This window comes from Periplaneta americana, chromosome 3 (assembly GCF_040183065.1).
Source record: "Periplaneta americana isolate PAMFEO1 chromosome 3, P.americana_PAMFEO1_priV1, whole genome shotgun sequence".
NCBI lineage: Eukaryota > Metazoa > Arthropoda > Insecta > Blattodea > Blattidae > Periplaneta > Periplaneta americana.
In genome coordinates this window covers 57,730,501-57,745,593 of record NC_091119.1, presented here as the reverse complement: position 1 = coordinate 57,745,593, position 15,093 = coordinate 57,730,501, and positions in this window count along the sequence as shown.

Here is a 15,093-nt window from a genome sequence, read left to right as displayed (position 1 = left end):
CTGCAACAATATATGAAATGAACAATGATGTAAAACAAAAGCATAATACACTATCATATTGACATAGTGAAATAATAAGACTGACACTTGTCAATGCCATATTAGGTGTATTTTCTACAGACATAAAATAGCATGTAGTCAATGATGTTGTAAGGAACCGAATAGTTGGAACACAAAAGAGGAAAAAAATGTAGGAAACAAAGTTTTAAAAAATACTGGATATACTTTATATGGATATTTAGCTGTATGTAAAATCTGTGGCAATTTCAAATGAGGAAATTTATAATAATGATACAGATTTTGAGATAGATAATGCTTGTGTAAAACATTTCAAATATGTCCCCATTGTTTCTGCAGAAGTGGAACGAAGTTTTTCTAGATATAAGGCTGTATTTTCTAGCAACAGGCAATCATTCTCCTTTGAAAATTTGAAAATGTTGTTTGTTATTTACTGTAACAATATAAGAAATGGAAAAATTATGCAAAACCAAAACGTAATACACCATCATATTAACATGGTGACATAAAAAGGCTGATACTTGTTAATGTTATATTAGATGTATCTTCTACAGGCAGAAAATAAAGTGTCTTTAAAATAGTGCAATCTTTCTTTAACAAAGATAATTGTCTTTAAATTTTTCTTTAGCAGGTAGTTGTGTTTCGAAGTCAGAGGAGTGGCTTTCAACCACCAAAATGCTGAGGACTAACTTACCGTGATGATAAGCATGAGTTCAAACGAACGAAAGACACTGCATTAACTCATCCCAACTCTGAGACGTACTCAAAGTCAAAGGCTCACGCAGCGCACTGGTAGTATAACCACAGTCTAGTATATACAGTCACGAAGCTCAATACTTAGTAAATATGCATCCATAGATAGTTGCTAACCACTAGGATCGCTAATATCGCCTCATTACAGACAATGCGAAATAGAACCGACACAGTCTATTGTTTCTAGCACCCTCACAACTCAACCTTCGTGACTGAATATACTTGGCTGTGGTATAAATGTGTATATTTCTCAGGCCTACTGATTAGTCAGCGATGTAGGCTATGTAATGGAGGAGGAAAGGAACTGGTCATCCCACCCCATTATCTCCTAGTCTAGTTTCCTTATGAATGATGCCTTGTTGGTGTCACGTATGGAATCCAGACCCGTCTTCGGATAGTTAACTAAACAAAATGTTGAAAACTTGTATTTCTCAAAAAAACCTATTCTTTGGATCTTCAAAATACTTTTTTTTACACTTCGTAATTATAATAGGAAAGTAAAGAAAGTAGAATTAGTGTCAGAATTTCGTGAAATGTGGTTGGCACAACGTTGATACGAATAAGAATTCAAGCCCCAAGCAGAGTTATGAACATACTAAGATTGTAATAATAATAATAATAATAATAATAATAATAATAATAATAATAATGGTTTATTTTAACTGACAGAGTTAAGGCCATTCGGCCTTCTCTTCCACTCAACCAGTATGATAGAAAATTACTACAATGCTGTGAATATAACATAATTAATACAATACAATTCAAAGCAATACAATACTATAATACAATACAATTCAAAGAAATACAATGCTACAATGAAAGACAATATAATACATAATTAATATAATACAATGACAATTCTTTTCATCTTCACAACACCGATAAAATAATTATGTAATAATAATAATAATAATAATAATAATAATAATAATAATAATAATAATAGTAATAATAATAGTAATGATAGTCATACCTAAATTAAAGTAAATTATTAAACTCGATCACAATTATAACTTCAATTTGACTGCGCCCGTAAGAAATCACTTAGCCTTTTCTTGAAAGTGGTTATTGTCTGACAACCCCTAATCTTCGGAGGTAGAGAATTCCATTCACGGGGGACTGCGACAGTAAAAGAGGATGAATAGTGGGATTTTCTATGGGCAGGAATTGCTAGGATTTGTAGTTCGTCATAAGTCGTTGCGTAGGCTTACACTACATCTATATTTTCATTAAATAATGCAAGTAAGTTAACATAGTTATACATAGATGTATACGGCGGTGATATAGAGTAGATAGTATGCATTGTGTGCTCGGAGATGAGACTTCGCGAAGTAACAGTAGTGCGATATTGCGCGCTGCAGAGAGCTAAGACTGTGAGGTAACTCCTCGTCTTGCTTTCAGCACGAGTTCCTAACTCTTGGCAACAGAGAAGTTTCAGAATTGGAACGTGTACCAAGACACTGAATTGATAATAGGCGTCGGAAGTTGAGTCCTGGAATTGTAATTTGGGATAGGAATGGTGTATGAAACCACTGTCTGAGATACCAGGGACTAATCTAAGAGAGTTGTTATAGTTCGCTTCTGGTTACAGTTGGAAGGAACAATGAAGTTCTTCTATGAATACTTTATTGAAAACGTTTATCGTTATTTGAACGACTCAAAAGCCAATACATTTAAGTCACTAGATATATCCATATCCTGACACATTTCTTCAGGAGCATATTCAATTAAGTCAGTAGCATGATTTTTAAACGGAAGAGCGCAGTACCTATAAGTGCTTCTGAAAAAATCACATGAAATTTCATTGGTTATTCAAAGTAAATCAAGAACATTTTGTAGTCATTATAGAACTTTTTGAATGTCGTCATTGGACATTTTCTTCTGTAATTATTGAACTACTTGCTGTCAATAACAGACTTTTTCTGTCTTTATTGAACTTCTTACTATCAACTATATTTTGTTGTCTATTGGAGTTTTTTGCAGTAAATACTAGACTTTTTTTTGTTTCATTGTTTGGCCTTTTACTTTCATTACTGGACTTTCTGCAGTCATTATTGCAAATTTTGCTTTCACTATTGAATTTCTTTTTGTTTTCAAATGTCTAATTAAATAAAATAAATAGATAAATAAATAAATACGAAAGAAAATAAATAAATAAGAAAGAAAGTAAATAAATAAGAAAGAAAATAAATAAATAAATAAAAAAGAAAATAAACAAATAAAGAAGAAAGAAACTAAGTAGGAAAGAAAATAAATTCATACATTCATTCATTCATTTTATTCCATAGATCTTACATGAGCAATGAAGCTTTAAGATGTGGAACAAGTCAAAATGTTACAGTATTACAATTACAATTTTTACAAATTTTTATAGTTTTACAATTTAGAATTTTATACAATTTTTACAATTTTGTCCAATTTTTTACAATATTTTGGCGAGATGTAGTGAGATGAGGTGAGGTACGAGGCTTCGCCAAAATATTACCCGGCATTTGCCTTTTGGCTGGGGAAAACCTCGGAAAACCTCAACCAGGTAATCAAATCAAAGGGGTTGATGCCAAGGATTCGCCATAGACTCACCATAGACCATCCGGCTTCAGTCCACGGCTGTGGAAAACCTCGGAAGAAACCAAAGACCAAAGGGGGATCCAACCCAAGCCCGAACGCAGCTCCGGATCAGCAGCCCAGCGAGTCTGCCGACTGAGCTACATCGATGGCTCTACTAAAAGTATACAATACATAGGCAATCAGATTATTAAATTTACAAACGCAAACTATCATTCATCAGTTGAATAAATAAATAAATAAATAAATAAATAAATAAAGAAGAAAGAAAATAATTAAGAAAGAAAGTAAATGGGAAAGAAAAATAAATAAATAAATGATTGAATAAATAAATAAATAAATAAATAAGAAAGAAAATAAATAAGAAACAATAAATAAATAAAGAAAGAAGAAATAAAATATATAAATAAAAAGAAAGAAAATATATAAATAAAGTAGAAAGAAAATTAATAAATGAAAAGAAAGAAAATAAATAAATAAAGAAGAAAGAAAATAAATAAATAAATAAAGAAGAAAGAAAGTAAAAATAAATAAAAAAGAAAATAAATAAAGAAGAAAGAAAGTAAAAAAATAAATAAAAAAGAAAATAAATAAATAAGAAAGAAAGTAAACAAATAAATAAATAGGAAAAAAGAAAATAAATAAATAAATAAGTAAATAAATAAATAAAGAAGAAAGAAAATAAATAAGTTAAGTATAAATTTAGTAATCCTTTAGTGTTACGTATACATATTTTGATTTATTTCATTGACAAATTCCTTTTAATTTTGTGTCAAATTCGGTTTAGCTGAGAATTTAATAATGATACAAAAACGGGCAAAGTTGCCTTTGTATTAGTCTTAAGATACAACTTCTGATAAACTTTACTGTAGATATCGTCAAGAAAGTAATTTCGAAGATTAAAACCTTGGCCATCAGAACTAGCGTTGTGCATTACAGGCGCTGTGTTCGGTTCATGTTTGTCGGGTATTGCGAAGTTCGATGTTCGCTGTCCTCCACTCCCATTCCTTCATACTTTAACCGCTTAAGGATTTTAGCACAGATCTTGCGATTAGTTTTTCATATGAAATGAGACGAAGTTTTTAATGTCTTGGTAGCCTTTCCCATGTCGGAAAATTGCAGGACACTAATCAGAACACAAATACCACACGTTACAATACACGTAGGGGAAACTCGGCTAATTCTGCAGTACGCGTAATTCCGCAATAGTGCATATATGATTTTACTGCGGCTTTACAATAGCGTGAACGTAAGTTTTGAGAGGCTGTCAACAGGAGGCATGTCCTCTGCAGTGCTATAGAAAAAAATCAAGGATATTTGTCGACACCTCTGTCGGCAATACAGTGAAACATCGAAAGTTGGCTGTTTTTCGCGTTTTGCTACACAGCTGTGAAGAAAGTGAGCATTGTTACATATAAATTGTTCCTTTTATGTTACTTCATAATGTATTTCATAATTATTTACGACTGCGGAAATAGCCAAGTCCTATTACGGATTTATCCGCACTGTTGCGGAATTACCCGAGTTGGTCTTTTTCAACTGTAATATATGTACAAAAATATATTTGCATTTTAATAGGTGTCTTTATCTCATTTGGTAATGAAAAATTTCGTCCATATCTACATACCTTGATAGTGTTTTTCAATAAACATTTTGATAAAAATATGATAGATTTACTTCTTAATATTGCGGAATTAGCCGAGTCTTCCCTATAGTCCGAGTGGTGAACTTCTTTGCTAGGATATTTACTCATCTCAGTATCTTACTGATCCATGAACTGTAAACTTCATTATTTCACAAAGAAGCTTTCGGCTGCAAGCGTAAATTTGCTTGCAGGTTTCAGTTCGTTATTAACGGAGGGTTATAAAATGATATCATTATACTGATTGTTCGTCGTTATTCAGAATACGTTAACGCGGCAAATGAGTGGTCGGAGGATTAAAGTTGTGCATTGGGTTTCCATGGCGTGATTACTAACAAAGTACTCCAACATCATCCATATAAACCACGTTGTTAAATGAGTTTGTGCAAATAGCACGTATCCGAAAAGCACCTGATAGCTTCGCCCCCACTTTCCACTTCTCTGTCTCTTTCTTCTGTCTTGCCCTCCCTTCATGTCTCTCTATTCATACCTCTTTTTTTCTCTCCCTATTCGTCTACACGTCGTTTCTGACTAACTATTCCATCTGCCTACCTTTCCTTGTCTCTCTCTCTCTATGCTTCCTGTCTCATTTTATCTACGCATCCTTTCTCTTCTTTCTACGTTATCCTTCTGTCTCACCGTTCTATCTAAACGTCCTTCTTCGCCTATCTATGCTTCCCTTCCTCTCTATATCTCTTCCTCTATTCTTCTATCAATTTTTCTTCTGACTTCATGAAGTAATTTTTATCATTGTGTCGACTTTTATCAAGATATGGTATTTAGTAATATCTAAAAATTTGTTTAAAATTAATGGAAACTTTAGTTAAATGTATTTGAGATGAACAACGAACGACAAATCAAGACTAACAATGCCCGCAAGCCGAAACCAGCACGACAATGTTGTATATGTCGCGTTGTTGACGTAAAGACTGCTTGTGAGTGTTTCGAGACGTCGAGATTGATCACTCCCTAAGTCTCGAACGTCAAGCAAGCCTTGAACCGCCATAGTTGTTTATACCTGACTGAACTTTTATCGACTTTGGAAACTGTTATATATAGGCTCCGTATTCCAGCTACCTATAAACTGGAATGAAGTTGGCTGATTCGAAGTGTATGTGACGTCACAGCGCAGGTACAGGTACGTTCGTATACAAAATGGTTAACCATTCTCTGCTCTCTTCCTCTAGAAAGTCAAACCGGGACGCAGTCAAAGTGAGTAGTCTTATCGATCACTGCTCTTACTAGTCGTATTATTTAAATAACTACATCTTTGTGGCTGATTGAAGGTTCATTGCAGAGGTAAAATGCCTTAGGTAAGACGCTCAAGCGTGTAATATTGCAGAGCATAGTCGAGGATATTAGAACTAATGTTTTCACTGTCAGTATAGACAACATTACATACCAATTGTGTAAAACAAACGTAAAAGTGACAAAAATAGTGCACTGAAAGACATTGCAATACCAAAAGGCACAGAAAGTATTGAACGTAATCCAAAAGAACCAGTACCAACACAATATGAAAATTATGAAGATATTCGACGTTTACCATGGATTTGTGTAGCCTACCATGTTGTTCAGTGCCAACATCCCAATTAATAAATTAAATAATCTACGTTTTAGAAAATTTCTAGAAAAGTATATAGAGGATTAGTGGGGTTTCAGTGATGAGCAACATGCAATAACTTAATGAAACACGAAAAAAATATCAGACAATAGGAATATATTGTACTACATCATGCAGCAATAACGTCATATCCAATTGATTAATTTATTGAAAATAAAATAATTTCAAGTGACATCCGCATATGTTCAAGTTTCGTAACTTACAAATGCACGTTATTATTCACTGCAAAGATCACGACAAAAATGAACATCACTGTTCAAGCATGTGTTCACTAGTATAGCTTCAGAATGTCGGCAGTTGACTATACTCCACTAACACGCAGCGACGACCTGTTTGTTTATATCCTTATCCGTTGCATTACCTCTGTTCAGCGTACTATATGCCCAATGTGTCTTTAACTTCAGTCTTTAGGTAGCTGGAATACGAAGCCTAGTTATATATGTGTAAACAATCAAGTAGCCTATTTGAAACATCATCTCTACCTTTCAGTGTATAATAACACGTTCCCCAGTCTTTATTTAATTACTAGGCCCTTATTAAGGGGCTAGGAATTTTCTTTTCATATGTTTGAGATCAAGTGTGCAATCTCAAGTAAAAAGTTATTAACGTTATATTTTATGTTTCTCAGAAATGCAAATTTATTTGAGAATTGTTTTCTTTTTCTATTTATATAACCATAGGTAATATCATATAATAGAACTAGAATATTTTGATAACTAAGATACTGTTCTGTTTTGTCTTTTTATCTCATTTAAACATTTATAATGTTATTTATTTCAATGATGTATGTTATTCAAAGTTACGAAATCTTCGCACGCTGACCAAATGCTATTTTGAAAATGATGAACGAGACTAGAAGCGCACGAGAATGACTCGGAAGACAAATGCAACGAACACAGCGAGCGAGAGCTGCAGTTGGTTTTGTTTATCTCTAAGTGTATGTAGCGTTATTGAATTTAATGTTTCTGTGATATTTCATAATCACAAAGTCGCCATAAATATAACAAAGTTTATGTGATGAGTTCACAAACAACGGTTAGCCATGTTTCACAACTTAATGCGAAGTAGAGGTTCGCAGTTACAGCACAACACAGCCTTCTAGACTTTGTTTGCAATAACCGCTAACATGTTAAAAACAATCGCCACTGTTATATGAATGTTGTAAACTGTCACATCCTCATTTTGTATTAATATCATACAAACATTAATTTCAACGTTGTGGAGAAAATTGTGCGTGATGTGGCATTTTAAGTGTCATTTTCTATTTTAGCACACAAAAATACGTAAGACAGAGCTAAAATTAAAAAAAAAAATTGCATTGCAGACCTATGTAATTATTGTTTTATATTTACATAGTTTTGGTAACTTCTGAAAACCAACGTTAGGATAAAGTAGTGATTTACTTGATCAACACATTGTTACATATTCTTGATCAACAATAAAATAAACAGGCTAATACAAGTGGATTTTAAGGACCCCCGGAGATTTATTTCCTTCCTTACATAAGTCCGCCTTCGATCCCTATTCTGAGCAAGATTAATCCAATCCCTACCATCATATTCCACTCCCTCAATTCCATTTTAATATTATCCTCCATTTACGTCTCTGCCTCCACAAAGGTCTTTTCCCCTCAGGTCTTTCAACTAACGCACTATACGCATTTATGATATGCTCTACATGCCCTGCCCATCTCAAACGCCTTGATTTAATGTTCCTAATTGCGCTGTACAACATGAAATTTATTCTTTTTATAAAAAATATGTATATTCGGTGTATTTTGTGGTCACAAAAACGAATCTGCAGTTAGTTTTTGTCCAGCACGTAGTTTCTCCAAAATAAAAAGTTATTTAATGTTAGTGAAATGTTGCACTACTTTCACCTTGTGGGATGCAACATGTCACTGAAAGTACACTTTCTTGAAAGCCACCTGGATTTCTTTCCAAAACCTTTGGTGCTCTAAGCGATGAACACGGGGAGAGATTTCATCAAGAAATATCTGCCTTCGAAAAGCGCTTCAGTGGAAGGTGGAATACAAGTATGCTGGCTGAATATTGCTGGTAACTCATCAGAGAGATTGCAGAAGCTGTCTACAAACATAAAAGATAAAAAAATACATTTCAATTTGTAAAGTTTGGCCACACAAAGGTTGCTTTTTGTGCTAGTGTAACAAATTTGTGTAAATAAGTGAAGTGCGTGTACCATAAAAATGGTGTGTGTTAGAAAATTTTGGTTTTCAGAAATGAACTCAGCATCTTTCATTTAGTTAAAATTACATAGTTTCATCTGAAGGACAGGAACAAAGTTTAAATTTGTTGTCCAATGTTATCAGGCAGTACATCTCACTTGACAATATGTAACAGAGGAAGAACAATTGTTTGTATGTATCTGAAGTCTGACTAGTGTAAAATATAGCTAGTCGATTATGTATGCAATGGAGGGGGAAAAGAACTGGCCACCTTACTCGATTATCTCCTGGCTTAGTTGCCTTATGAGTGGTGCCTTCTTGGTATCACTTGTGAGGTTCAGACCTGTGTTTGGACAGTTGGCTAAACAACAACAATTATGTTAGGTGAATAATACAATGCGTGCAGTTCTGTTTTGTGTAAATTTCTCCATTTTCCTGAAACAGGCTGGTATACCAAAAATAATTAAGCACAATAATTTGAAAACATACTGATCTTTTTCTTTCCTCTGGAAAGTTCTTTAATGCTTCCTTCTGGTATATCTTTCATTAAACACATTTAAACAGGTTGACATTTCACTAATATTCCCTGAAATGTATCCCTTATGTAACTTTTGACATCACATTTCACATGGTTTTCACAGTTTTGGGTAGTCTTTATATTCAGCGCCATTTGATTTTCTAATGTCAGTACCCTGATTTATTAAAATATTCGACAACTGTTGAGGTGGTGTTTCTCTTTACATTTCTTAGCCACACATTTCAGAAAACTGTTGAACTTATATACTGTAAAGCACATACTATATTTTCTATTTTTTTTTTTTTTTTTTTGTCTCTGCATTCTGAATTATTGAATCAGTTTCATCATATGCCGCTAGGCCAAAATGTTTTGTAATGCCCACCTTTTCGCCATGTTGGAGTGTACAGGCTACTGAATCTTAGTTATGACTCGACCGAGGCGATTGGAGACGCGGGCGTAATGTGAACTATCGCGATGACGCTGTACCAACGCAGGAGAAGTACAAGTGGCGCTCCGGGCTGTAGGACTCCACTGGCCTCAGTCGAGTACTACTACATCTGTTAAATGAATAGGAAAAGTTGGAGCTGCGAACGATACCTACCAATAGAAAATCTATAACCATTGTTACCAATACCTCTAAAACTGACTCCGGCTTATACTTCTGGTGCATGTTGTAAGCCTCATTTCATTTGAACTAGCAATAAATATTCACCATTACCAACATGGCACCATAAAATCTCTCGAAGAAAAAGAATAAAAACACAGAAGGGAAAAAAAAAATTCTTGCCAGAAATGTAATGCCGATCCGTTGAATTCGCCTCAGCAAAAAATAAGATGGCCTATAGCGTAGGCATTTTCGCTTCTAGGTAATGTACAAGTGAAAAAAAAAAGAACATGTCCTTTGTAAACACAAGGTTGGTACACTCTCACAACCCTCTTGGTGTTATTACAAAATCCTCCTTAATTTTAAAATCATCTCACTCCCTGAACTTCGTTTTCGTCCCGTTTGTTCCCCCTCTCTCATAGGAATTTCATCTCGGCTGTTTGTACACGACTTACATCCCACTCTAATTGGGGTTCATTTCTCACTACTGTAAATTCCAGTCGGTATAATTAAGTCTTGTATAATTTCATCATCGTTTCTTTCCATTCCCTAATGTTCATTTTAATGTTCAAGGAATGTGATTAAATTTCATTACCTTATCTAAAGACGTCACAACAAGACAATCAAAATGAATCTTGAATTTTAACTAATGTATATTAAACTTTCGAAGGAGTTCATAAAGTCGAAACTATTACGATTTAATGGGAAGTTAATTGTAGCGATGACGTTCCCCCTGTAACCAGTGTGTGCCCTGGCTCTGGGATTTCGGTACCTAGTACCGGTAGTAGTTTTCTTCGTTGTCGTCACCACCACCACCACCACCACCACCACCACCACCACCACCACCACTACTATTTCCGGAAGAATATTTACAGAATACCAGAGGAAATTACATGGATTAGAATCTAGAGATCAAGATTGTTAGGTCCGCGGAGTAGACCTCAATATAATAGTGTTTAAATATGAATAAAATATGACATTTTTATAAATGCAAAACTGGACTATAGACTAATATGAAATCCGTGAAAGTGTCCTGGCGCCGCCAGGGTTCGCCAGGCCTGAAATGCATCTTTGCTTGTAACTTTGTTCAAACATATGGACTTACCATTCTTGGACTTTCTGCCTGTAACTTTGTCCAAACATACGGACTTACCATTCTTGGACTTAGGTTCAACCCCCGGTGCTGACGGAAAATAATACATGATTGCATTATTGCATTTTTCTTGCTCTCTCGTCTCTAAACACAAAAATTTCATTTCGTCCTACTAAGTTTCTACATTTAATCTTCCTTTTTCTGTTACTTCGTATCAGTTTTTTTTAAAACAACTTAATTACTTACAAATGGCTTTTAAGGAACCCGCAGGTTCATTGCCGCCCTCACATAAGCCCGCCATTAGTCCCAATCCTGTGCAAGATTAATCCAGTGTCTATCATCATATCCCACCTTCCTCAAATGTATTTTAATATTATCCTCTCATCTACGTCTCGGCCTCCTTAAAGGTCTTTTTCCCTCCGGTCGCCCAACTAATACTCTATATGCGTTTATGGATTGGGCCATACGTGCTACATGCCCTGCGCATCTCAAACGTCTGGATTTAATGTTTCTAATTATGTCAGGTGAAGGATACAATGCGTGCAGTACTGCGATGTGTAACTTTCTCCATTCTCCTGCAGTCCACCGTTGTGGCTGAGGGGTTAGCGAGTCTAACTCCGAACCCAGCCGTAGTGAGTTAGGTTCCCGGTCAGGACGAGTTGCCTGGGTGAGGTTTTTTCGGTGTTTTTCCCTCACTCCTATGGATGAATATCAGGTAAATTTATCAGGCGATTGGAACCCCATTCATCTTCGCCACTTCCTTTCCTCCCCCATCATCCTTTCCTCATCATCCTGTTTCTGATTTTTCAGATCACTCTACAGGCGGCCTCCCGAAGCTACAGGCTCTCTCGACCGGTCTCCGTGGAATGTAGCTAAGCGACGTTGGATGGCTTCTGCAACGAGCACCCGAGGCGGACCTACTCGGGGGAGGAGTTTCGCCTCGGACCGACAAGGGGGCCTTGGGGGAAGTTGCCGAAGCAGGAATGATACCGTATATGGATTTCTGTCGGCTGTAGGGACCGGTCGTTAAGGAAGTCATGTGGTTAGATCGGTGCACGTAGGGGATCTATGGCACGCAACTCATTCCATATCGAGGGTTAGCGCAATAGATCTCAACAGAATGCAGTGCTGGGCCATCCGTGTCCTCTCAGTTAAATTCTATTCCATTCTCCTGTAATTCAGCCCTCTTAATATTTTCCTAAGCACCTTATTCTCAAACACCCTTAATCTCTGTTCCTCTCTCAAATGAGAGTCAAACTATCACAACAATGCAGAGCAACCGGTAATATAACTGTTTTATAAATTCTAACTTTCAGATATTTTTGACAGCAGACTAGATGACAAAATCTTCTCAACCGAATAATAATAGACATTTTCCATATTTATTCTGCGTTAGTTTCCTTCCAAGTGTCTTTATATTTGTTACTGTTGCTCCAAGATATTTGAATCTTTCAACCTCTTCGAAGGATAAATCTCCAATTTTTATGTTTCCATTTCGTACAATATTCTGGTCACGAAAGATAATCATATACGTTGTCTTTTCGGGTTTTATGTCCAAACTAATCACTTTACTTGCTTCAATAAGAACAACATCACGTAATTACAGCATTTCATATTTTAAATTTCACGAGTTTCCCAACAATTCAATATTCTTTTTAATGCTGTGAACGATATTTCTATATACTTTTTCCTTCATAAATTATGCAAAGATAGACTCAAACGAAATCGATTACTATGTACCCAAATATAGTTTATATTTTATAATAATGATTAATTTGTCCTCAACTATAAATAATTCCAGGTAATATTATTTGCAAATAATACTAGTGTGATTACCTCAAGAAAATATGAATAGAACAAATCATTTAAAGGTGTGCTTACGATACATGAGTGAATTGTTGCGAAAACCGGAAACGTATACTGAGAAAGTGTAATCTTTTTGAGGCTAATTTTTTTATCTTGTGTTGGAGGTTTCCATTCATGATCTCGTGTCTAGTTTTAGATTAAAAGTCAGCATGGGTTAAGTTCAAACGGATTTGATAGTATGAAAACCTTTTATAAATAGAACCTCATTACAGTTGTCAGTGACTCCGATATGTAATGTAACAGCGAAATCCGATATGAGGATTGCTCATGTGTTTTATATTTGCGCACAAGTTAGCAGGGAACTATATCATTTGTGCTTGCTCTGGGCTCAGCCATTCTCTCTCTTTCTGTTTTGTGAGTTACAAAAAACGTATATGTAACGTATTTGTATTATTAAGCATTCTTGTTACGTACGCCGTACGGACTCCACCTGCCGCAGGCGGTCTTAAACGGAGCGCGTAATGAAATCACAGACTCGAATCCCAGCCACTGATGTATCCATCTGCATTTAAATGCGCGGAACAATACGCAAAGATTTTCGGCCAGAGACCAGTCACACTCGTTTTTCTGCACAGATTATATGAGACACATTATTCTGAGCGATTAGGAAAACGATTAGGAAAAACATGGAAATTTTACTTGGAGCAAGTAAGGCGATAGGTTCGGAAGTAAAACCCGAAAAGACGAAGTATATTATTATGTCTCGTGACCAGAATATTCTACGAAATGGAAATATAAAAATGGGAGATTTATCTTTCGAAGAGGTGGAAAAATTCAAATATCTTGGAGCAACAGTAACAAATAAATGACACTCGGGAGGACATTAAACACAGAATAAATATCGGAAATACTGGTTATTATTTGGTAGAGAAGCTTTAATCATCTAGTCTGCTGTCAAAAAATCTGAAAGTTAGAATTTATAAAACAGTTATATTACCGGTTGTTCTGTATGGTTGTGAAACTTGGACTCTCACTTTGAGAGAGGAACAGAGATTAAGGGTGTTTGAGAATAAGGTTCTTAGGAAAATATTTGGGGCTAAAAGGGATGAAGTTACAAGAGTATGGAGAAAGTTACACAACGCAGAACTGCATGCATTGTATTCTTCATCTGACATTCTTAAAAACATAAAATCCAGACGTTTGAGATGGGCAGAGCATTTATCACGTATGGGCGAATCCAGAAATGCATATAGAGTGTTAGTAAGGAGGTCGGAGAGAAAAAGACCTTTGGGGAGGCAGAGACGTATATGGGAGGTGGGGTATGATGATGGAGACGGAATTAATCTTGAACAGGATAGGGACCGATGGCGGGCTTATGTGAGGGCGGCAATGAACCTCCGGGTTCTTTGAAAGCCATTTATAAGTAAATTGATGATGACTTAAGGATTCCCGGAAATATATCCGAAGCCAATCACCCGAATAGACATTTCCCCCAACCCAATTTTCCGAACTACCTTACCCCGAAACTTTTCCCCCGAACAACAAGTTCTAAAAAAATAATAATCCCGAAATGTTTCCAAAATATATTGAATACGAAGAAATATATATTGGGATGATGTTTTCCTACAATAACAAGGTATGTACAGTTACCCTGAAAAAGAATGAGACGATTATTGGTCGTCGGAAGTTAAAGTTCTACAGCGCGGTTCACTCGATATCGACGTAGGGATACATAACATGACAGATAGTACAAGAATTGTTACAAGGACCACAACAAGGACAAGGACCAGAATAAGGATCACGAAGAAGACTGCCATTTAAGGCCAGGATTTCACAACATAGCTCGAGTCCCAAAATATCATTGCTTCACTGTACCGAATGGCAAATGCCTGCAAAGGGATCTACATTCTGGACTGCTGCTATCACTGTCTTGTCTCGGTAGCTCATATAGTAGCGTATCGGTTCCATTGTATAACCGAAACGTCTCGTGTTCGATCCCAAGTAAAACTTTTTTTTTATTGAGGTGTAATTAATTTGTTCAGAGTTCCTCGACTGTCTAATTTGTCGAAAAATATGGAATAATTTATGCCCAATTTCTGGGTCATATAAGTGGGCTGAACCTCGTCAAAAAAAATAAATCTTACTTGGAAGTTAAAAGTATTCTTCCTCAAACAAAAATCATAAGAAACAAAAAGAGATCTGTTAACTTAAAATCTTGTCCACATGCCATCGGCTTCTATTACAGCTCTAAGTCGATCCGGCATGGATGTCACGAGATTGTGGAAT